We start from the raw sequence: 19,438 nt of genomic DNA, 5'->3' as shown, positions 1-19,438 counted from the left end.
TCCACCGATCGTTCCATATCTCCTCTATGCTGCCTCCTTGGCACTGGCCACCATATAGTTGGTGAATTAACCGAAAAGTTGTGCTTTAGATTTAAGACTCTTCTTGGTCTTGTTTCTCAGTGAATATGAGCATGATGATTTTTGTGTTACGTAGGCTACCTTTGCATCTCTCACCTCGTGCAGCCAGTTAGGTCCAGCCCCAAATTTCAATCCATTGGGAGGCCATCTTTCATTTATTTGGCTTTGACACTGTCTCAAGAAGTTTTGTTGCCTCCCATGGTAGTTCAAGGTCCTTCTTTCTGTCCCTGAAGCACTGAGTGCAGCCTGATGCCTCTGGCTAGAGGTCCCGGGTTCAAAAATCCCGGACGAGGCCGTTGTTGGTTTCTGTGCTACTTTTCCTAAGCATCTAACTCTGTGAATTACAGGAAGACTTGGCGGCTCTCTGTGAGCATCGGGTGGCTCTGCGTGAGTCTCACGTGGCTCGTTGGTCTAGGGGTATGATTCTCGCTTTGGGTGCGAGAGGTCCCGGTTCAAATCCCGGACGAGCCCTTAGAAAGGCTCACTTTGAAGCGGTTTTGTTACCCAGGATCACCGGCAAGCATCAAGTTGGCAGAGAAGCAGCCAAAGACAGGCCGGTTAGCTCAGTTGGTTAGAGCGTGGTGCTAATAACGCCAAGGTCGCGGGTTCGACCCCGTGCGGGCCAGCCTTTTTGGTGCTCTCGGAGGTCTGCTGTGATCTTCTGATAAAGTGACGGAACCCCCCGATCATAGTCCCTCACGTTGTGGCAGAAATAGCTCAGTTGGGAGCGTTAGACTGAAGATCTAAAGGTCCCTGGCTCGATCCCGGTTTCGGCAGATGTCTTCTTGCCAGAGAGAGAAGAAAGGTCAACCGAATCCCTTAAAGAGGTCCTTGCTTTTGTGGACCTCTGAGCCAAGGCTTTTTGTAGCTAGGGTTCCATGGTGTAATGGTTAGCACTTTGGACTCTGAATCCAGCGATCCGAGTTCAAATCTCGGTGGGACCTGTTTTGGTTGGAGAATTGACCGAGAGCTCAAACTCTGAGAGCCATCTGACCATTTAAGCAGCGTCCTCCCTAAAATCCATCCACATGTTAGGCCCAGCCCCAGTTTTCAATCCATTCAGAGGCCGCCTGTCATTTGTTTGCCTTTGACACTGTGTCGAGCTGTTCAATTATTTCCATGTTAGTTTGAGTTCCTTCTTTGTCTTTAATTGCTTGTGTTTAACTACAATCATGACAAAAACTCCTTTCTTTGGTCGTTGCTGTAGATGTTCTTTTCCTTTCTCTCTGCTCGGGAGGTGCCAAACGGGGGTTCTTGCAGAAGACCCCTTGGTCAGGGCAGCGCAGTGTCCACCGATCGTTCCATATCTCCTCTATGCTGCCTCCTTGGCACTGGCCACCATATAGTTGGTGAATTAACCGAAAAGTTGTGCTTTAGATTTAAGGCTCTTCTTGGTCTTGTTTCTCAGTGAATATGAGCATGATGATTTTTGTGTTACGTAGGCTACCTTTGCATCTCTCACCTCGTGCAGCCAGTTAGGTCCAGCCCCAAATTTCAATCCATTGGGAGGCCATCTTTCATTTATTTGGCTTTGACACTGTCTCAAGAAGTTTTGTTGCCTCCCATGGTAGTTCAAGGTCCTTCTTTCTGTCCCTGAAGCACTGAGTGCAGCCTGATGCCTCTGGCTAGAGGTCCCGGGTTCAAAAATCCCGGACGAGCCCCGCCGTTGGTTTCTGTGCTACTTTTCCTAAGCATCTAACTCTGTGAATTACAGGAAGACTTGGCGGCTCTCTGTGAGCATCGGGTGGCTCTGCGTGAGTCTCACGTGGCTCGTTGGTCTAGGGGTATGATTCTCGCTTTGGGTGCGAGAGGTCCCGGGTTCAAATCCCGGACGAGCCCTTAAAAAAGGCTCACTTTTGAAGCGGTTTTGTTACCCAGGATCACCGGCAAGCATCAAGTTGGCAGAGAAGCAGCCAAAGACAGGCCGGTTAGCTCAGTTGGTTAGAGCGTGGTGCTAATAACGCCAAGGTCGCGGGTTCGACCCCCGTACGGGCCAGCCTTTTGGTGCTCTCGGAGGTCTGCTGTGATCTTCTGATAAAGTGACGGAATCCCCCCGATCATAGTCCCTCACGTTGTGGCAGAAATAGCTCAGTTGGGAGAGCGTTAGACTGAAGATCTAAAGGTCCCTGGCTCGATCCCGGGTTTCGGCAGATGTCTTCTTGCCAGAGAAGAAAGGTCAACCGAATCCCTTAAGAGGTCCTTGCTTTTGTGGCCCTCTGAGCCAAGGCTTTTTTTAGCTAGGGTTCCATGGTGTAATGGTTAGCACTTTGGACTCTGAATCCAGCGATCCGAGTTCAAATCTGGTGGGACCTGTTTTGGTTGGAGAATTGACCGAGAGCTCAAACTCTGAGAGCCATCTGACCATTTAAGCAGCGTCCTCCTAAAATCCATCCACATGTTAGGCCCAGCCCCAGTTTTCAATCCATTCAGAGGCCGCCTGTCATTTGTTTGCCTTTGACACTGTGTCGAGCTGTTCAATTATTTCCATGTTAGTTTGAGTTCCTTCTTTGTCTTTAATTGCTTGTGTTTAACTACAATCATGACAAAAACTCCTTTCTTTGGTCGTTGCTGTAGATGTTCTTTTCCTTTCTCTCTGCTCGGGAGGTGCCAAACGGGGGTTCTTGCAGAAGACCCCTTGGTCAGGGCAGCGCGCAGTGTCCACCGATCGTTCCATATCTCCTCTATGCTGCCTCCTTGGCACTGGCCACCATATAGTTGGTGAATTAACCGAAAAGTTGTGCTTTAGATTTAAGGCTCTTCTTGGTCTTGTTTCTCAGTGAATATGAGCATGATTTTTGTGTTACGTAGGCTACCTTTGCATCTCTCACCTCGTGCAGCCAGTTAGGTCCAGCCCCAAATTTCAATCCATTGGGAGGCCATCTTTCATTTATTTGGCTTTGACACTGTCTCAAGAAGTTTTGTTGCCTCCCATGGTAGTTCAAGGTCCTTCTTTCTGTCCCTGAAGCACTGAGTGCAGCCTGATGCCTCTGGCTAGAGGTCCCGGGTTCAAAAATCCCGGACGAGCCAGCCCAGCCCGCCGTTGGTTTCTGTGCTACTTTTCCTAAGCATCTAACTCTGTGAATTACAGGAAGACTTGGCGGCTCTCTGTGAGCATCGGGTGGCTCTGCGTGAGTCTCACGTGGCTCGTTGGTCTAGGGGTATGATTCTCGCTTTGGGTGCGAGAGGTCCCGGTTCAAATCCCGGACGAGCCCTTAGAAAGGCTCACTTTTGAAGCGGTTTTGTTACCCAGGATCACCGGCAAGCATCAAGTTGGCAGAGAAGCAGCCAAAGACAGGCCGGTTAGCTCAGTTGGTTAGAGCGTGGTGCTAATAACGCCAAGGTCGCGGGTTCGACCCCGTACGGGCCAGCCTTTTGGTGCTCTCGGAGGTCTGCTGTGATCTTCTGATAAAGTGACGGAATCCCCGATCATAGTCCCTCACGTTGTGGCAGAAATAGCTCAGTTGGCAGAGCGTTAGACTGAAGATCTAAAGGTCCCTGGCTCGATCCTGGGATTCGGCAGATGTCTTCTTGCCAGAGAAGAAAGGTCAACCGAATCCCTTAAGAGGTCCTTGCTTTTGTGGCCCTCTGAGCCAAGGCTTTTGTAGCTAGGGTTCCATGGTGTAATGGTTAGCACTTTGGACTCTGAATCCAGCGATCCGAGTTCAAATCTCGGTGGGACCTGTTTTGGTTGGAGAATTGACCGAGAGCAAACTCTGAGAGCCATCTGACCATTTAAGCAGCGTCCTCCTAAAATCCATCCACATGTTAGGCCCAGCCCCAGTTTTCAATCCATTCAGAGGCCGCCTGTCATTTGTTTGCCTTTGACACTGTGTCGAGCTGTTCAATTATTTCCATGTTAGTTTGAGTTCCTTCTTTGTCTTTAATTGCTTGTGTTTAACTACAATCATGACAAAAACTCCTTTCTTTGGTCGTTGCTGTAGATGTTCTTTTCCTTTCTCTCTCGCTCGGGAGGTGCCAAACGGGGTTCTTGCAGAAGACCCCTTGGTCAGGGCAGCGCAGTGTCCACCGATCGTTCCATATCTCCTCTATGCTGCCTCCTTGGCACTGGCCACCATATAGTTGGTGAATTAACCGAAAGTTGTGCTTTAGATTTAAGGCTCTTCTTGGTCTTGTTTCTCAGTGAATATGAGCATGATGATTTTTGTGTTACGTAGGCTACCTTTGCATCTCTCACCTCGTGCAGCCAGTTAGGTCCAGCCCCAAATTTCAATCCATTGGGAGGCCATCTTTCATTTATTTGGCTTTGACACTGTCTCAAGAAGTTTTGTGTTGCCTCCCATGGTAGTTCAAGGTCCTTCTTTCTGTCCCTGAAGCACTGAGTGCAGCCTGATGCCTCTGGCTAGAGGTCCCGGTTCAAAAATCCCGGACGAGCCCGCCGTTGGTTTCTGTGCTACTTTTCCTAAGCATCTAACTCTGTGAATTACAGGAAGACTTGGCGGCTCTCTGTGAGCATCGGGTGGCTCTGCGTGAGTCTCACGTGGCTCGTTGGTCTAGGGGTATGATTCTCGCTTTGGGTGCGAGAGGTCCCGGTTCAAATCCCGGACGAGCCCTTAGAAAGGCTCACTTTTGAAGCGGTTTTGTTACCCAGGATCACCGGCAAGCATCAAGTTGGCAGAGAAGCAGCCAAAGACAGGCCGTTAGCTCAGTTGGTTAGAGCGTGGTGCTAATAACGCCAAGGTCGCGGGTTCGACCCCGTGGGCGGGCCAGCCTTTTGGTGCTCTCGGAGGTCTGCTGTGATCTTCTGATAAAGTGACGGAATCCCCCCCCGATCATAGTCCTCACGTTGTGGCAGAAAAATAGCTCAGTTGGGAGAGCGTTACTGAAGATCTAAAGGTCCCTGGCTCGATCCCGGTTTCGCAGATGTCTTCTTGCCAGAGAAGAAAGGTCAACCGAATCCCTTAAAGGTCCTTGCTTTTGTGGACCTCTGAGCAAAGGCTTTTGTAGCTAGGGTTCCATGGTGTAATGGTTAGCACTTTGGACTCTGAATCCAGCGATCCGAGTTCAAATCTCGGTGGGACCTGTTTTGGTTGGAGAATTGACCGAGAGCTCAAACTCTGAGAGCCATCTGACCATTTAAGCAGCGTCCTCCCTAAAATCCATCCACATGTTAGGCCCAGCCCCAGTTTTCAATCCATTCAGAGGCCGCCTGTCATTTGTTTGCCTTTGACACTGTGTCGAGCTGTTCAATTATTTCCATGTTAGTTTGAGTTCCTTCTTTGTCTTTAATTGCTTGTGTTTAACTACAATCATGACAAAAACTCCTTTCTTTGGTCGTTGCTGTAGATGTTCTTTTTCTCTGCTCGGGAGGTGCCAAACGGGGGTTCTTGCAGAAGACCCCTTGGTCAGGGCAGCGCAGTGTCCACCGATCGTTCCATATCTCCTCTATGCTGCCTCCTTGGCACTGGCCACCATATAGTTGGTGAATTAACCGAAAAGTTGTGCTTTAGATTTAAGGCTCTTCTTGGTCTTGTTTCTCAGTGAATATGAGCATGATGATTTTTGTGTTACGTAGGCTACCTTTGCATCTCTCACCTCGTGCAGCCAGTTAGGTCCAGCCCCAAATTTCAATCCATTGGGAGGCCATCTTTCATTTATTTGGCTTTGACACTGTCTCAAGAAGTTTTTGTTGCCTCCATGGTAGTTCAAGGTCCTTCTTTCTGTCCCTGAAGCACTGAGTGCAGCCTGATGCCTCTGGCTAGAGGTCCCGGGTTCAAAAATCCCGGACGAGCCCGCCGTTGGTTTCTGTGCTACTTTTCCTAAGCATCTAACTCTGTGAATTACAGGAAGACTTGGCGGCTCTCTGTGAGCATCGGGTGGCTCTGCGTGAGTCTCACGTGGCTCGTTGGTCTAGGGGTATGATTCTCGCTTTGGGTGCGAGAGGTCCCGGGTTCAAATCCCGGACGAGCCCTTAGAAAGGCTCACTTTTGAAGCGGTTTTGTTACCCAGGATCACCGGCAAGCATCAAGTTGGCAGAGAAGCAGCCAAAGACAGGCCGGTTAGCTCAGTTGGTTAGAGCGTGGTGCTAATAACGCCAAGGTCGCGGTTCGACCCCGTGACGGGCCAGCCTTTTTGTGCTCTCGGAGGTCTGCTGTGATCTTCTGATAAAGTGACGGAATCCCCCCCCCGATCATAGTCCCTCACGATGTGGCAGAAATAGCTCAGTTGGGAGAGCGTTAGACTGAAGATCTAAAGGTCCCTGGCTCGATCCCGGGTTTCGGCAGATGGCTTCTTGCCAGAGAAGAAAGGTCAACCGAATCCCTTAAGAGGTCCTTGTTTTGTGGGCCCTCTGAGCCAAGGCTTTTTTGTAGCTAGGGTTCCATGGTGTAATGGTTAGCACTTTGGACTCTGAATCCAGCGATCCGAGTTCAAATCTCGGTGGGACCTGTTTTGGTTGGAGAATTGACCGAGAGCTCAAACTCTGAGAGCCATCTGACCATTTAAGCAGCGTCCTCCCTAAAATCCATCCACATGTTAGGCCCAGCCCCAGTTTTCAATCCATTCAGAGGCCGCCTGTCATTTGTTTGCCTTTGACACTGTGTCGAGCTGTTCAATTATTTCCATGTTAGTTTGAGTTCCTTCTTTGTCTTTAATTGCTTGTGTTTAACTACAATCATGACAAAAACTCCTTTCTTTGGTCGTTGCTGTAGATGTTCTTTTCCTTTCTCTCTGCTCGGGAGGTGCCAAACGGGGGTTCTTGCAGAAGACCCCTTGGTCAGGGCAGCGCAGTGTCCACCGATCGTTCCATATCTCCTCTATGCTGCCTCCTTGGCACTGGCCACCATATAGTTGGTGAATTAACCGAAAAGTTGTGCTTTAGATTTAAGGCTCTTCTTGGTCTTGTTTCTCAGTGAATATGAGCATGATGATTTTTGTGTTACGTAGGCTACCTTTGCATCTCTCACCTCGTGCAGCCAGTTAGGTCCAGCCCCAAATTTCAATCCATTGGGAGGCCATCTTTCATTTATTTGGCTTTGACACTGTCTCAAGAAGTTTTGCCTCCCCCATGGTAGTTCAAGGTCCTTCTTTCTGTCCCTGAAGCACTGAGTGCAGCCTGATGCCTCTGGCTAGAGGTCCCGGGTTCAAAAATCCCGGACGAGCCCGCCCGTTGGTTTCTGTGCTACTTTTCCTAAGCATCTAACTCTGTGAATTACAGGAAGACTTGGCGGCTCTCTGTGAGCATCGGGTGGCTCTGCGTGAGTCTCACGTGGCTCGTTGGTCTAGGGGTATGATTCTCGCTTTGGGTGCGAGAGGTCCCGGGTTCAAATCCCGGACGAGCCCTTAGAAAGGCTCACTTTTGAAGCGGTTTTGTTACCCAGGATCACCGGCAAGCATCAAGTTGGCAGAGAAGCAGCCAAAGACAGGCCGGTTAGCTCAGTTGGTTAGAGCGTGGTGCTAATAACGCCAAGGTCGCGGGTTCGACCCCCTTACGGGCCAGCCTTTTGGTGCTCTCGGAGGTCTGCTGTGATCTTCTGATAAAGTGACGGAATCCCCCCCCCGATCATAGTCCCTCACGTTGTGGCCGAAATAGCTCAGTTGGGAGAGCGTTAGACTGAAGATCTAAAGGTCCCTGGCTCGATCCCGGTTTCGGCAGATGTCTTCTTGCCAGAGAAGAAAGGTCAACCGAATCCTTTAAAAGGTCCTTGCTTTTGTGGACCTCTGAGCCAAGCCTTTTGTAGCTAGGGTTCCATGGTGTAATGGTTAGCACTTTGGACTCTGAATCCAGCGATCCGAGTTCAAATCTCGGTGGGACCTGTTTTGGTTGGAGAATTGACCGAGAGCTCAAACTCTGAGAGCCATCTGACCATTTAAGCAGCGTCCTCCCTAAAATCCATCCACATGTTAGGCCCAGCCCCAGTTTTCAATCCATTCAGAGGCCGCCTGTCATTTGTTTGCCTTTGACACTGTGTCGAGCTGTTCAATTATTTCCATGTTAGTTTGAGTTCCTTCTTTGTCTTTAATTGCTTGTGTTTAACTACAATCATGACAAAAACTCCTTTCTTTGGTCGTTGCTGTAGATGTTCTTTTCCTTTCTCTCTGCTCGGGAGGTGCCAAACGGGGGTTCTTGCAGAAGACCCCTTGGTCAGGGCAGCGCAGTGTCCACCGATCGTTCCATATCTCCTCTATGCTGCCTCCTTGGCTGGGCCACCATATAGTTGGTGAATTAACCGAAAAGTTGTGCTTTAGATTTAAGGCTCTTCTTGGTCTTGTTTCTCAGTGAATATGAGCATGATGATTTTTGTGTTACGTAGGCTACCTTTGCATCTCTCACCTCGTGCAGCCAGTTAGGTCCAGCCCCAAATTTCAATCCATTGGGAGGCCATCTTTCATTTATTTGGCTTTGACACTGTCTCAAGAAGTTTTGTTGCCTCCATGGTAGTTCAAGGTCCTTCTTTCTGTCCCTGAAGCACTGAGTGCAGCCTGATGCCTCTGGCTAGAGGTCCCGGGTTCAAAAATCCCGGACGAGCCCGCCGTTGGTTTCTGTGCTACTTTTCCTAAGCATCTAACTCTGTGAATTACAGGAAGACTTGGCGGCTCTCTGTGAGCATCGGGTGGCTCTGCGTGAGTCTCACGTGGCTCGTTGGTCTAGGGGTATGATTCTCGCTTTGGGTGCGAGAGGTCCCGGGTTCAAATCCCGGACGAGCCCTTAGAAAGGCTCACTTTTGAAGCGGTTTTGTTACCCAGGATCACCGGCAAGCATCAAGTTGGCAGAGAAGCAGCCAAAGACAGGCCGGTTAGCTCAGTTGGTTAGAGCGTGGTGCTAATAATAAAGCCAAGGTCGCGGTTCGACCCCCGTACGGGCCAGCCTTTTGGTGCTCTCGGAGGTCTGCTGTGATCTTCTGATAAAGTGACGGAACCCCCCCCGATCATAGTCCCTCACGATGTGGCAGAAATAGCTCAGTTGGCAGAGCGTTAGACTGAAGATCTAAAGGTCCCTGGCTCGATCCCGGGTTTCGGCAGATGTCTTCTTGCCAGAGAAGAAAGGTCAACCGAATCCCTTAAAAGGTCCTTGCTTTTGTGGCCCTCTGAGCCAAGGCTTTTTTTAGCTAGGGTTCCATGGTGTAATGGTTAGCACTTTGGACTCTGAATCCAGCGATCCGAGTTCAAATCTCGGTGGGACCTGTTTTGGTTGGAGAATTGACCGAGAGCTCAAACTCTGAGAGCCATCTGACCATTTAAGCAGCGTCCTCCCTAAAATCCATCCATGTTAGGGCCCAGCCCCAGTTTTCAATCCATTCAGAGGCCGCCTGTCATTTGTTTGCCTTTTGACACTGTGTCGAGCTGTTCTGTTCAATTATTTCCATGTTAGTTTGAGTTCCTTCTTTGTCTTTAATTGCTTGTGTTTAACTACAATCATGACAAAAACTCCTTTCTTTGGTCGTTGCTGTAGATGTTCTTTTCCTTTCTCTCTGCTCGGGAGGTGCCAAACGGGGGTTCTTGCAGAAGACCCCTTGGTCAGGGCAGCGCAGTGTCCACCGATCGTTCCATATCTCCTCTATGCTGCCTCCTTGGCACTGGCCACCATATAGTTGGTGAATTAACCGAAAAGTTGTGCTTTAGATTTAAGGCTCTTCTTGGTCTTGTTTCTCAGTGAATATGAGCATGATGATTTTTGTGTTACGTAGGCTACCTTTGCATCTCTCACCTCGTGCAGCCAGTTAGGTCCAGCCCCAAATTTCAATCCATTGGGAGGCCATCTTTCATTTATTTGGCTTTGACACTGTCTCAAGAAGTTTTGTTGCCTCCCATGGTAGTTCAAGGTCCTTCTTTCTGTCCCTGAAGCACTGAGTGCAGCCTGATGCCTCTGGCTAGAGGTCCCGGGTTCAAAAATCCCGGACGAGCCCGCCGTTGGTTTCTGTGCTACTTTTCCTAAGCATCTAACTCTGTGAATTACAGGAAGACTTGGCGGCTCTCTGTGAGCATCGGGTGGCTCTGCGTGAGTCTCACGTGGCTCGTTGGTCTAGGGGTATGATTCTCGCTTTGGGTGCGAGAGGTCCCGGTTCAAATCCGGACGAGCCCTTAGAAAGGCTCACTTTTGAAGCGGTTTTGTTACCCAGGATCACCGGCAAGCATCAAGTTGGCAGAGAAGCAGCCAAAGACAGGCCGGTTAGCTCAGTTGGTTAGAGCGTGGTGCTAATAACGCCAAGGTCGCGGGTTCGACCCCGTGCGGGCCAGCCAGCCTTTTGGTGCTCTCGGAGGTCTGCTGTGATCTTCTGATAAAGTGACGGAACCCCCCCCGATCATAGTCCCTCACGATGTGGCAGAAATAGCTCAGTTGGAGAGCGTTAGACTGAAGATCTAAAGGTCCCTGGCTCGATCCCGGGTTTCGGCAGATGTCTTCTTGCCAGAGAAGAAAGGTCAACCGAATCCCTTAAAAGGTCCTTGCTTTTGTGGCCCTCTGAGCCAAGCCTTTTGTAGCTAGGGTTCCATGGTGTAATGGTTAGCACTTTGGACTCTGAATCCAGCGATCCGAGTTCAAATCTCGGTGGGGGACCTGTTTTGGTTGGAGAATTGACCGAGAGCTCAAACTCTGAGAGCCATCTGACCATTTAAGCAGCGTCCTCCTAAAATCCATCCACATGTTAGGCCCAGCCCCAGTTTTCAATCCATTCAGAGGCCGCCTGTCATTTGTTTGCCTTTGACACTGTGTCGAGCTGTTCAATTATTTCCATGTTAGTTTGAGTTCCTTCTTTGTCTTTAATTGCTTGTGTTTAACTACAATCATGACAAAAACTCCTTTCTTTGGTCGTTGCTGTAGATGTTCTTTTCCTTTCTCTCTGCTCGGGAGGTGCCAAACGGGGGTTCTTGCAGAAGACCCCTTGGTCAGGGCAGCGCAGTGTCCACCGATCGTTCCATATCTCCTCTATGCTGCCTCCTTGGCACTGGCCACCATATAGTTGGTGAATTAACCGAAAAGTTGTGCTTTAGATTTAAGGCTCTTCTTGGTCTTGTTTCTCAGTGAATATGAGCATGATGATTTTTGTGTTACGTAGGCTACCTTTGCATCTCTCACCTCGTGCAGCCAGTTAGGTCCAGCCCCAAATTTCAATCCATTGGGAGGCCATCTTTCATTTATTTGGCTTTGACACTGTCTCAAGAAGTTTTGTTGCCTCCCATGGTAGTTCAAGGTCCTTCTTTCTGTCCCTGAAGCACTGAGTGCAGCCTGATGCCTCTGGCTAGAGGTCCCGGTTCAAAAATCCCGGACGAGCCCGCCGTTGGTTTCTGTGCTACTTTTCCTAAGCATCTAACTCTGTGAATTACAGGAAGACTTGGCGGCTCTCTGTGAGCATCGGGTGGCTCTGCGTGAGTCTCACGTGGCTCGTTGGTCTAGGGGTGATTCTCGCTTTGGTGTGCGAGAGGTCCCGGTTCAAATCCCGGACGAGCCCTTAGAAAGGCTCACTTTTGAAGCGGTTTTTTTACCCAGGATCACCGGCAAGCATCAAGTTGGCAGAGAAGCAGCCAAAGACAGGCCGGTTAGCTCAGTTGGTTAGAGCGCGGTGCTAATAACGCCAAGGTCGCGGGTTCGACCCCGTGTGCGGGCCAGCCTTTTGGTGCTCTCGGAGGTCTGCTGTGATCTTCTGATAAAGTGACGGAATCCCCCGATCATAGTCCCTCACGATGTGGCAGAAATAGCTCAGTTGGCAGAGCGTTAGACTGAAGATCTAAAGGTCCCTGGCTCGATCCCGGGTTTCGGCAGATGGCTTCTTGCCAGAGAAGAAAGGTCAACCGAATCCCTTAAAAGGTCCTTGCTTTTGTGGACCTCTGAGCCAAGCTTTTTTTGTAGCTAGGGTTCCATGGTGTAATGGTTAGCACTTTGGACTCTGAATCCAGCGATCCGAGTTCAAATCTCGGTGGGACCTGTTTTGGTTGGAGAATTGACCGAGAGCTCAAACTCTGAGAGCCATCTGACCATTTAAGCAGCGTCCTCCCTAAAATCCATCCACATGTTAGGCCCAGCCCCAGTTTTCAATCCATTCAGAGGCCGCCTGTCATTTGTTTGCCTTTGACACTGTGTCGAGCTGTTCAATTATTTCCATGTTAGTTTGAGTTCCTTCTTTGTCTTTAATTGCTTGTGTTTAACTACAATCATGACAAAAACTCCTTTCTTTGGTCGTTGCTGTAGATGTTCTTTTCCTTTCTCTCTGCTCGGGAGGTGCCAAACGGGGGTTCTTGCAGAAGACCCCTTGGTCAGGGCAGCGCAGTGTCCACCGATCGTTCCATATCTCCTCTATGCTGCCTCCTTGGCACTGGCCACCATATAGTTGGTGAATTAACCGAAAAGTTGTGCTTTAGATTTAAGGCTCTTCTTGGTCTTGTTTCTCAGTGAATATGAGCATGATGATTTTTGTGTTACGTAGGCTACCTTTGCATCTCTCACCTCGTGCAGCCAGTTAGGTCCAGCCCCAAATTTCAATCCATTGGGAGGCCATCTTTCATTTATTTGGCTTTGACACTGTCTCAAGAAGTTTTGTTGCCTCCCATGGTAGTTCAAGGTCCTTCTTTCTGTCCCTGAAGCACTGAGTGCAGCCTGATGCCTCTGGCTAGAGGTCCCGGGTTCAAAAATCCCGGACGAGCCCGCCGTTGGTTTCTGTGCTACTTTTCCTAAGCATCTAAGTCTGTGAATTACAGGAAGACTTGGCGGCTCTCTGTGAGCATCGGGTGGCTCTGCGTGAGTCTCACGTGGCTCGTTGGTCTAGGGGTATGATTCTCGCTTTGGGTGTGAGAGGTCCCGGGTTCAAATCCCGGACGAGCCCTTAGAATGGCTCACTTTTGAAGCGGTTTTGTTACCCAGGATCACCGGCAAGCATCAAGATGGCAGAGAAGCAGCCAAAGACAGGCCGGTTAGCTCAGTTGGTTAGAGCGTGGTGCTAATAACGCCAAGGTCACGGGTTCGACCCCCGGACGGGCCAGCCTTTTGGTGCTCTCGGAGGTCTGCTGTGATCTTCTGATAAAGTGACGGATCCCCCCCATCATAGTCCCTCACGTTGTGGCCGAAATAGCTCAGTTGGGAGAGCGTTAGACTGAAGATCTAAAGGTCCCTGGCTCGATCCCGGGTTTCGGCAGATGTCTTCTTGCCAGAGAAGAAAGGTCAACCGAATCCCTTAAGAGGTCCTTGCTTTTGTGGCCCTCTGAGCCAAGGCTTTTGTAGCTAGGGTTCCATGGTGTAATGGTTAGCACTTTGGACTCTGAATCCAGCGATCCGAGTTCAAATCTCGGTGGGACCTGTTTTGGTTGGAGAATTGACCGAGAGCTCAAACTCTGAGAGCCATCTGACCATTTAAGCAGCGTCCTCCTAAAATCCATCCACATGTTAGGCCCAGCCCCAGTTTTCAATCCATTCAGAGGCCGCCTGTCATTTGTTTGCCTTTGACACTGTGTCGAGCTGTTCAATTATTTCCATGTTAGTTTGAGTTCCTTCTTTGTCTTTAATTGCTTGTGTTTAACTACAATCATGACAAAAACTCCTTTCTTTGGTCGTTGCTGTAGATGTTCTTTTCCTTTCTCTCTGCTCGGGAGTGCCAAACGGGGTTCTTGCAGAAGACCCCTTGGTCAGGGCAGCGCAGTGTCCACCGATCGTTCCATATCTCCTCTATGCTGCCTCCTTGGCACTGGCCACCATATAGTTGGTGAATTAACCGAAAAGTTGTGCTTTAGATTTAAGGCTCTTCTTGGTCTTGTTTCTCAGTGAATATGAGCATGATGATTTTTGTGTTACGTAGGCTACCTTTGCATCTCTCACCTCGTGCAGCCAGTTAGGTCCAGCCCCAAATTTCAATCCATTGGGAGGCCATCTTTCATTTATTTGGCTTTGACACTGTCTCAAGAAGTTTTGTTGCCTCCCATGGTAGTTCAAGGTCCTTCTTTCTGTCCCTGAAGCACTGAGTGCAGCCTGATGCCTCTGGCTAGAGGTCCCGGTTCAAAAATCCCGGACGAGCCCGCCCGTTGGTTTCTGTGCTACTTTTCCTAAGCATCTAACTCTGTGAATTACAGGAAGACTTGGCGGCTCTCTGTGAGCATCGGGTGGCTCTGCGTGAGTCTCACGTGGCTCGTTGGTCTAGGGGTATGATTCTCGCTTTGGGTGCGAGAGGTCCCGGGTTCAAATCCCGGACGAGCCCTTAGAAAGGCTCACTTTTGAAGCGGTTTTGTTACCCAGGATCACCGGCAAGCATCAAGTTGGCAGAGAAGCAGCCAAAGACAGGCCGTTAGCTCAGTTGGTTAGAGCGTGGTGCTAATAACGCCAAGGTCGCGGTTCGACCCCGTGCGGGCCAGCCTTTTTGGTGCCTCTCGGAGGTCTGCTGTGATCTTCTGATAAAGTGACGGAATCCCCCCCCCCGATCATAGTCCCTCACGTTGTGGCCGAAATAGCTCAGTTGGGAGAGCGTTAGACTGAAGATCTAAAGGTCCTGGGCTCGATCCCGGTTTCGCAGATGTCTTCTTGCCAGAGAAGAAAGGTCAACCGAATCCCTTAAAAGGTCCTTGCTTTTGTGGACCTCTGAGCCAAGGCTTTTTGTAGCTAGGGTTCCATGGTGTAATGGTTAGCACTTTGGACTCTGAATCCAGAGATCCGAGTTCAAATCTCGGTGGGACCTGTTTTGGTTGGAGAATTGACCGAGATCTCAAACTCTGAGAGCCATCTGACCATTTAAGCAGCGTCCTCCTAAAATCCATCCACATGTTAGGCCCAGCCCCAGTTTTCAATCCATTCAGAGGCCGCCTGTCATTTGTTTGCCTTTGACACTGTGTCGAGCTGTTCAATTATTTCCATGTTAGTTTGAGTTCCTTCTTTGTCTTTAATTGCTTGTGTTTAACTACAATCATGACAAAAACTCCTTTCTTTGGTCGTTGCTGTAGATGTTCTTTTCCTTTCTCTCTGCTCGGGAGGTGCCAAACGGGGGTTCTTGCAGAAGACCCCTTGGTCAGGGCAGCGCAGTGTCCACCGATCGTTCCATATCTCCTCTATGCTGCCTCCTTGGCACTGGCCACCATATAGTTGGTGAATTAACCGAAAAGTTGTGCTTTAGATTTAAGGCTCTTCTTGGTCTTGTTTCTCAGTGAATATGAGCATGATGATTTTTGTGTTACGTAGGCTACCTTTGCATCTCTCACCTCGTGCAGCCAGTTAGGTCCAGCCCCAAATTTCAATCCATTGGGAGGCCATCTTTCATTTATTTGGCTTTGACACTGTCTCAAGAAGTTTTGTTGCCTCCCATGGTAGTTCAAGGTCCTTCTTTCTGTCCCTGAAGCACTGAGTGCAGCCTGATGCCTCTGGCTAGAGGTCCCGGGTTCAAAAATCCCGGACGAGCCCGCCGTTGGTTTCTGTGCTACTTTTCCTAAGCATCTAACTCTGTGAATTACAGGAAGACTTGGCGGCTCTCTGTGAGCATCGGGTGGCTCTGCGTGAGTCTCACGTGGCTCGTTGGTCTAGGGGTATGATTCTCGCTTTGGGTGCGAGAGGTCCCGGGTTCAAATCCCGGACGAGCCCTTAGAAAGGCTCACTTTTGAAGCGGTTTTGTTACCCAGGATCACCGGCAAGCATCAAGTTGGCAGAGAAGCAGCCAAAGACAGGCCGGTTAGCTCAGTTGGTTAGAGCGTGGTGCTAATAACGCCAAGGTCGCGGGTTCGACCCCCGGACGGGCCAGCCTTTTGGTGCTCTCGGAGGTCTGCTGTGATCTTCTGATAAAGTGACGGAACCCCCCCCCCGATCATAGTCCCTCACGATGTGGCAGAAATAGCTCAGTTGGGAGAGCGTTAGACTGAAGATCTAAAGGTCCCTGGCTCGATCCCGGGTTTCGGCAGATGTCTTCTTGCCAGAGAAGAAAGGTCAACCGAATCCCTTAAAAGGTCCTTGCTTTTGTGGACCTCTGAGCCAAGCCTTTTGTAGCTAGGGTTCCATGGTGTAATGGTTAGCACTTTGGACTCTGAATCCAGCGATCCGAGTTCAAATCTCGGTGGGACCTGTTTTGGTTGGAAAATTGACCGAGAGCTCAAACTCTGAGAGCCATCTGACCATTTAAGCAGCGTCCTCCCTAAAATCCATCCACATGTTAGGCCCAGCCCCAGTTTTCAATCCATTCAGAGGCCGCCTGTCATTTGTTTGCCTTTGACACTGTGTCGAGCTGTTCAATTATTTCCATGTTAGTTTGAGTTCCTTCTTTGTCTTTAATTGCTTGTGTTTAACTACAATCATGACAAAAACTCCTTTCTTTGGTCGTTGCTGTAGATGTTCTTTTCCTTTCTCTCTGCTCGGGAGGTGCCAAACGGGGGTTCTTGCAGAAGACCCCTTGGTCAGGGCAGCGCAGTGTCCACCGATCGTTCCATATCTCCTCTATGCTGCCTCCTTGGCACTGGCCACCATATAGTTGGTGAATTAACCGAAAAGTTGTGCTTTAGATTTAAGGCTCTTCTTGGTCTTGTTTCTCAGTGAATATGAGCATGATGATTTTTGTGTTACGTAGGCTACCTTTGCATCTCTCACCTCGTGCAGCCAGTTAGGTCCAGCCCCAAATTTCAATCCATTGGGAGGCCATCTTTCATTTATTTGGCTTTGACACTGTCTCAAGAAGTTTTGTTGCCTCCCATGGTAGTTCAAGGTCCTTCTTTCTGTCCCTGAAGCACTGAGTGCAGCCTGATGCCTCTGGCTAGAGGTCCCGGGTTCAAAAATCCCGGACGAGCCCGCCGTTGGTTTCTGTGCTACTTTTCCTAAGCATCTAACTCTGTGAATTACAGGAAGACTTGGCGGCTCTCTGTGAGCATCGGGTGGCTCTGCGTGAGTCTCACGTGGCTCGTTGGTCTAGGGGTATGATTCTCGCTTTGGGTGCGAGAGGTCCCGGTTCAAATCCCGGACGAGCCCTTAGAAAGGCTCACTTTTGAAGCGGTTTTGTTACCCAGGATCACCGGCAAGCATCAAGTTGGCAGAGAAGCAGCCAAAGACAGGCCGGTTAGCTCAGTTGGTTAGAGCGTGGTGCTAATAACGCCAAGGTCGCGGGTTCGACCCCGTACGGGCCAGCCTTTTTGGTGCTCTCGGAGGTCTGCTGTGATCTTCTGATAAAGTGACGGAACCCCCGATCATAGTCCCTCACGTTGTGGCAGAAATAGCTCAGTTGGCAGAGCGTTAGACTGAAGATCTAAAGGTCCCTGGCTCGATCCCGGGTTTCGCAGATGTCTTCTTGCCAGAGAAGAAAGGTCAACCGAATCCCTTAAAAGGTCCTTGCTTTTGTGGACCTCTGAGCAAAGGCTTTTGTAGTTAGGGTTCCATGGTGTAATGGTTAGCACTTTGGACTCTGAATCCAGCGATCCGAGTTCAAATCTCGGTGGGACCTGTTTTGGTTGGAGAATTGACCGAGAGCTCAAACTCTGAGAGCCATCTGACCATTTAAGCAGCGTCCTCCCTAAATCCATCCACATGTTAGGCCCAGCCCCAGTTTTCAATCCATTCAGAGGCCGCCTGTCATTTGTTTGCCTTTGACACTGTGTCGAGCTGTTCAATTATTTCCATGTTAGTTTGAGTTCCTTCTTTGTCTTTAATTGCTTGTGTTTAACTACAATCATGACAAAAACTCCTTTCTTTGGTCGTTGCTGTAGATGTTCTTTTCCTTTCTCTCTGCTCGGGAGGTGCCAAACGGGGGTTCTTGCAGAAGACCCCTTGGTCAGGGCAGCGCAGTGTCCACCGATCGTTCCATATCTCCTCTATGCTGCCTCCTTGGCACTGGCCACCATATAGTTGGTGAATTAACCGAAAAGTTGTGCTTTAGATTTAAGGCTCTTCTTGGTCTTGTTTCTCAGTGAATATGAGCATGATGATTTTTGTGTTACGTAGGCTACCTTTGCATCTCTCACCTCGTGCAGCCAGTTAGGTCCAGCCCCAAATTTCAATCCATTGGGAGGCCATCTTTCATTTATTTGGCTTTGACACTGTCTCAAGAAGTTTTGTTGCCTCCCATGGTAGTTCAAGGTCCTTCTTTCTGTCCCTGAAGCACTGAGTGCAGCCTGATGCCTCTGGCTAGAGGTCCCGGTTCAAAAATCCCGGACGAGCCCGCCGTTGGTTTCTGTGCTACTTTTCCTAAGCATCTAACTCTGTGAATTACAGGAAGACTTGGCGGCTCTCTGTGAGCATCGGGTGGCTCTGCGTGAGTCTCACGTGGCTCGTTGGTCTAGGGGTATGATTCTCGCTTTGGGTGCGAGAGGTCCCGGGTTCAAATCCCGGACGAGCCCTTAGAAAGGCTCACTTTTGAAGCGGTTTTGTTACCCAGGATCACCGGCAAGCATCAAGTTGGCAGGAAGCAAGCAGCCAAAGACAGGCCGTTAGCTCAGTTGGTTAGAGCGTGGTGCTAATAACGCCAAGGTCGCGGGTTCGACCCCGTGACGGGGCCAGCCTTTTGGTGCTCTCGGAGGTCTGCTGTGATCTTCTGATAAAGTGACGGAACCCCCCCCCGATCATAGTCCCTCACGATGTGGCAGAAATAGCTCAGTTGGCAGAGCGTTAGACTGAAGATCTAAAGGTCCCTGGCTCGATCCCGGTTTCGCAGATGTCTTCTTGCCAGAGAAGAAAGGTCAACCGAATCCCTTAAAAGGTCCTTGCTTTTGTGGACCTCTGAGCAAAGGCTTTTGTAGTTAGGGTTCCATGGTGTAATGGTTAGCACTTTGGACTCTGAATCCAGCGATCCGAGTTCAAATCTCGGTGGGACCTGTTTTGGTTGGAGAATTGACCGAGAGCTCAAACTCTGAGAGCCATCTGACCATTTAAGCAGCGTCCTCCTAAAATCCATCCACATGTTAGGCCCAGCCAGTTTTCAATCCATTCAGAGGCCGCCTGTCATTTGTTTGCCTTTGACACTGTGTCGAGCTGTTCAATTATTTCCATGTTAGTTTGAGTTCCTTCTTTGTCTTTAATTGCTTGTGTTTAACTACAATCATGACAAAAACTCCTTTCTTTGGTCGTTGCTGTAGATGTTCTTTTCCTTTCTCTCTGCTCGGGAGGTGCCAAACGGGGGTTCTTGCAGAAGACCCCTTGGTCAGGGCAGCGCAGTGTCCACCGATCGTTCCATATCTCCTCTATGCTGCCTCCTTGGCACTGGCCACCATATAGTTGGTGAATTAACCGAAAAGTTGTGCTTTAGATTTAAGGCTCTTCTTGGTCTTGTTTCTCAGTGAATATGAGCATGATGATTTTTGTGTTACGTAGGCTACCTTTGCATCTCTCACCTCGTGCAGCCAGTTAGGTCCAGCCCCAAATTTCAATCCATTGGGAGGCCATCTTTCATTTATTTGGCTTTGACACTGTCTCAAAGAAGTTTTGTTGCCTCCCATGGTAGTTCAAGGTCCTTCTTTCTGTCCCTGAAGC

The 19,438-nt window shown here is 49.6% G+C and overlaps 43 non-coding genes across 43 annotated transcripts; all 43 read left to right on the top strand.

The window, feature by feature from the left end:
* Positions 1-478: 478 nt before the first annotated feature.
* Positions 479-549, top strand: trnap-ugg. Its single transcript has one exon. It is a non-coding gene; the product is annotated as a tRNA-Pro (tRNA).
* An 81-nt stretch (positions 550-630) lies between these two features.
* On the top strand, positions 631-703 carry trnai-aau. The gene has a single exon. It is a non-coding gene; the product is annotated as a tRNA-Ile (tRNA).
* Positions 704-950: 247 nt separating this feature from the next.
* Positions 951-1,022, top strand: trnaq-cug. Its single transcript has one exon. It is a non-coding gene; the product is annotated as a tRNA-Gln (tRNA).
* Positions 1,023-1,845: 823 nt separating this feature from the next.
* On the top strand, positions 1,846-1,917 carry trnap-ugg. The gene has a single exon. It is a non-coding gene; the product is annotated as a tRNA-Pro (tRNA).
* An 83-nt stretch (positions 1,918-2,000) lies between these two features.
* Positions 2,001-2,074, top strand: trnai-aau. Its single transcript has one exon. It is a non-coding gene; the product is annotated as a tRNA-Ile (tRNA).
* An 81-nt stretch (positions 2,075-2,155) lies between these two features.
* On the top strand, positions 2,156-2,228 carry trnaf-gaa. The gene has a single exon. It is a non-coding gene; the product is annotated as a tRNA-Phe (tRNA).
* Positions 2,229-3,219: 991 nt separating this feature from the next.
* trnap-ugg lies at positions 3,220-3,290 on the top strand. Its single transcript has one exon. It is a non-coding gene; the product is annotated as a tRNA-Pro (tRNA).
* Positions 3,291-3,372: 82 nt separating this feature from the next.
* trnai-aau lies at positions 3,373-3,445 on the top strand. Its single transcript has one exon. It is a non-coding gene; the product is annotated as a tRNA-Ile (tRNA).
* Positions 3,446-3,687: 242 nt separating this feature from the next.
* trnaq-cug lies at positions 3,688-3,759 on the top strand. Its single transcript has one exon. It is a non-coding gene; the product is annotated as a tRNA-Gln (tRNA).
* Positions 3,760-4,578: 819 nt separating this feature from the next.
* trnap-ugg lies at positions 4,579-4,649 on the top strand. Its single transcript has one exon. It is a non-coding gene; the product is annotated as a tRNA-Pro (tRNA).
* A 398-nt stretch (positions 4,650-5,047) lies between these two features.
* trnaq-cug lies at positions 5,048-5,119 on the top strand. The gene has a single exon. It is a non-coding gene; the product is annotated as a tRNA-Gln (tRNA).
* Positions 5,120-5,935: 816 nt separating this feature from the next.
* trnap-ugg lies at positions 5,936-6,007 on the top strand. Its single transcript has one exon. It is a non-coding gene; the product is annotated as a tRNA-Pro (tRNA).
* An 82-nt stretch (positions 6,008-6,089) lies between these two features.
* trnai-aau lies at positions 6,090-6,162 on the top strand. The gene has a single exon. It is a non-coding gene; the product is annotated as a tRNA-Ile (tRNA).
* Positions 6,163-6,246: 84 nt separating this feature from the next.
* On the top strand, positions 6,247-6,319 carry trnaf-gaa. Its single transcript has one exon. It is a non-coding gene; the product is annotated as a tRNA-Phe (tRNA).
* A 92-nt stretch (positions 6,320-6,411) lies between these two features.
* Positions 6,412-6,483, top strand: trnaq-cug. The gene has a single exon. It is a non-coding gene; the product is annotated as a tRNA-Gln (tRNA).
* Positions 6,484-7,305: 822 nt separating this feature from the next.
* trnap-ugg lies at positions 7,306-7,377 on the top strand. The gene has a single exon. It is a non-coding gene; the product is annotated as a tRNA-Pro (tRNA).
* An 82-nt stretch (positions 7,378-7,459) lies between these two features.
* Positions 7,460-7,533, top strand: trnai-aau. The gene has a single exon. It is a non-coding gene; the product is annotated as a tRNA-Ile (tRNA).
* An 84-nt stretch (positions 7,534-7,617) lies between these two features.
* Positions 7,618-7,689, top strand: trnaf-gaa. Its single transcript has one exon. It is a non-coding gene; the product is annotated as a tRNA-Phe (tRNA).
* Positions 7,690-7,779: 90 nt separating this feature from the next.
* On the top strand, positions 7,780-7,851 carry trnaq-cug. The gene has a single exon. It is a non-coding gene; the product is annotated as a tRNA-Gln (tRNA).
* Positions 7,852-8,671: 820 nt separating this feature from the next.
* Positions 8,672-8,743, top strand: trnap-ugg. The gene has a single exon. It is a non-coding gene; the product is annotated as a tRNA-Pro (tRNA).
* A 240-nt stretch (positions 8,744-8,983) lies between these two features.
* On the top strand, positions 8,984-9,056 carry trnaf-gaa. Its single transcript has one exon. It is a non-coding gene; the product is annotated as a tRNA-Phe (tRNA).
* A 91-nt stretch (positions 9,057-9,147) lies between these two features.
* On the top strand, positions 9,148-9,219 carry trnaq-cug. Its single transcript has one exon. It is a non-coding gene; the product is annotated as a tRNA-Gln (tRNA).
* Positions 9,220-10,198: 979 nt separating this feature from the next.
* Positions 10,199-10,271, top strand: trnai-aau. Its single transcript has one exon. It is a non-coding gene; the product is annotated as a tRNA-Ile (tRNA).
* Positions 10,272-10,357: 86 nt separating this feature from the next.
* Positions 10,358-10,429, top strand: trnaf-gaa. Its single transcript has one exon. It is a non-coding gene; the product is annotated as a tRNA-Phe (tRNA).
* A 90-nt stretch (positions 10,430-10,519) lies between these two features.
* On the top strand, positions 10,520-10,593 carry trnaq-cug. Its single transcript has one exon. It is a non-coding gene; the product is annotated as a tRNA-Gln (tRNA).
* A 1,127-nt stretch (positions 10,594-11,720) lies between these two features.
* trnaf-gaa lies at positions 11,721-11,793 on the top strand. Its single transcript has one exon. It is a non-coding gene; the product is annotated as a tRNA-Phe (tRNA).
* Positions 11,794-11,885: 92 nt separating this feature from the next.
* On the top strand, positions 11,886-11,957 carry trnaq-cug. The gene has a single exon. It is a non-coding gene; the product is annotated as a tRNA-Gln (tRNA).
* An 822-nt stretch (positions 11,958-12,779) lies between these two features.
* Positions 12,780-12,851, top strand: trnap-ugg. The gene has a single exon. It is a non-coding gene; the product is annotated as a tRNA-Pro (tRNA).
* Positions 12,852-12,933: 82 nt separating this feature from the next.
* Positions 12,934-13,007, top strand: trnai-aau. The gene has a single exon. It is a non-coding gene; the product is annotated as a tRNA-Ile (tRNA).
* An 80-nt stretch (positions 13,008-13,087) lies between these two features.
* Positions 13,088-13,160, top strand: trnaf-gaa. The gene has a single exon. It is a non-coding gene; the product is annotated as a tRNA-Phe (tRNA).
* A 90-nt stretch (positions 13,161-13,250) lies between these two features.
* trnaq-cug lies at positions 13,251-13,322 on the top strand. The gene has a single exon. It is a non-coding gene; the product is annotated as a tRNA-Gln (tRNA).
* Positions 13,323-14,141: 819 nt separating this feature from the next.
* Positions 14,142-14,213, top strand: trnap-ugg. Its single transcript has one exon. It is a non-coding gene; the product is annotated as a tRNA-Pro (tRNA).
* A 402-nt stretch (positions 14,214-14,615) lies between these two features.
* trnaq-cug lies at positions 14,616-14,687 on the top strand. The gene has a single exon. It is a non-coding gene; the product is annotated as a tRNA-Gln (tRNA).
* Positions 14,688-15,508: 821 nt separating this feature from the next.
* trnap-ugg lies at positions 15,509-15,580 on the top strand. Its single transcript has one exon. It is a non-coding gene; the product is annotated as a tRNA-Pro (tRNA).
* An 82-nt stretch (positions 15,581-15,662) lies between these two features.
* On the top strand, positions 15,663-15,736 carry trnai-aau. Its single transcript has one exon. It is a non-coding gene; the product is annotated as a tRNA-Ile (tRNA).
* Positions 15,737-15,820: 84 nt separating this feature from the next.
* On the top strand, positions 15,821-15,893 carry trnaf-gaa. The gene has a single exon. It is a non-coding gene; the product is annotated as a tRNA-Phe (tRNA).
* Positions 15,894-15,983: 90 nt separating this feature from the next.
* Positions 15,984-16,055, top strand: trnaq-cug. Its single transcript has one exon. It is a non-coding gene; the product is annotated as a tRNA-Gln (tRNA).
* Positions 16,056-16,877: 822 nt separating this feature from the next.
* Positions 16,878-16,948, top strand: trnap-ugg. The gene has a single exon. It is a non-coding gene; the product is annotated as a tRNA-Pro (tRNA).
* Positions 16,949-17,030: 82 nt separating this feature from the next.
* Positions 17,031-17,103, top strand: trnai-aau. Its single transcript has one exon. It is a non-coding gene; the product is annotated as a tRNA-Ile (tRNA).
* An 80-nt stretch (positions 17,104-17,183) lies between these two features.
* Positions 17,184-17,255, top strand: trnaf-gaa. Its single transcript has one exon. It is a non-coding gene; the product is annotated as a tRNA-Phe (tRNA).
* A 90-nt stretch (positions 17,256-17,345) lies between these two features.
* Positions 17,346-17,417, top strand: trnaq-cug. Its single transcript has one exon. It is a non-coding gene; the product is annotated as a tRNA-Gln (tRNA).
* An 820-nt stretch (positions 17,418-18,237) lies between these two features.
* Positions 18,238-18,309, top strand: trnap-ugg. The gene has a single exon. It is a non-coding gene; the product is annotated as a tRNA-Pro (tRNA).
* Positions 18,310-18,712: 403 nt separating this feature from the next.
* trnaq-cug lies at positions 18,713-18,784 on the top strand. Its single transcript has one exon. It is a non-coding gene; the product is annotated as a tRNA-Gln (tRNA).
* The last annotated feature ends 654 nt before the right edge of the window (positions 18,785-19,438 follow it).

This window comes from Puntigrus tetrazona, chromosome 20 (assembly GCF_018831695.1).
Source record: "Puntigrus tetrazona isolate hp1 chromosome 20, ASM1883169v1, whole genome shotgun sequence".
NCBI classification, from domain to species: domain Eukaryota; kingdom Metazoa; phylum Chordata; class Actinopteri; order Cypriniformes; family Cyprinidae; genus Puntigrus; species Puntigrus tetrazona.
This window is presented reverse-complemented; position numbering and strand designations above follow the sequence as displayed.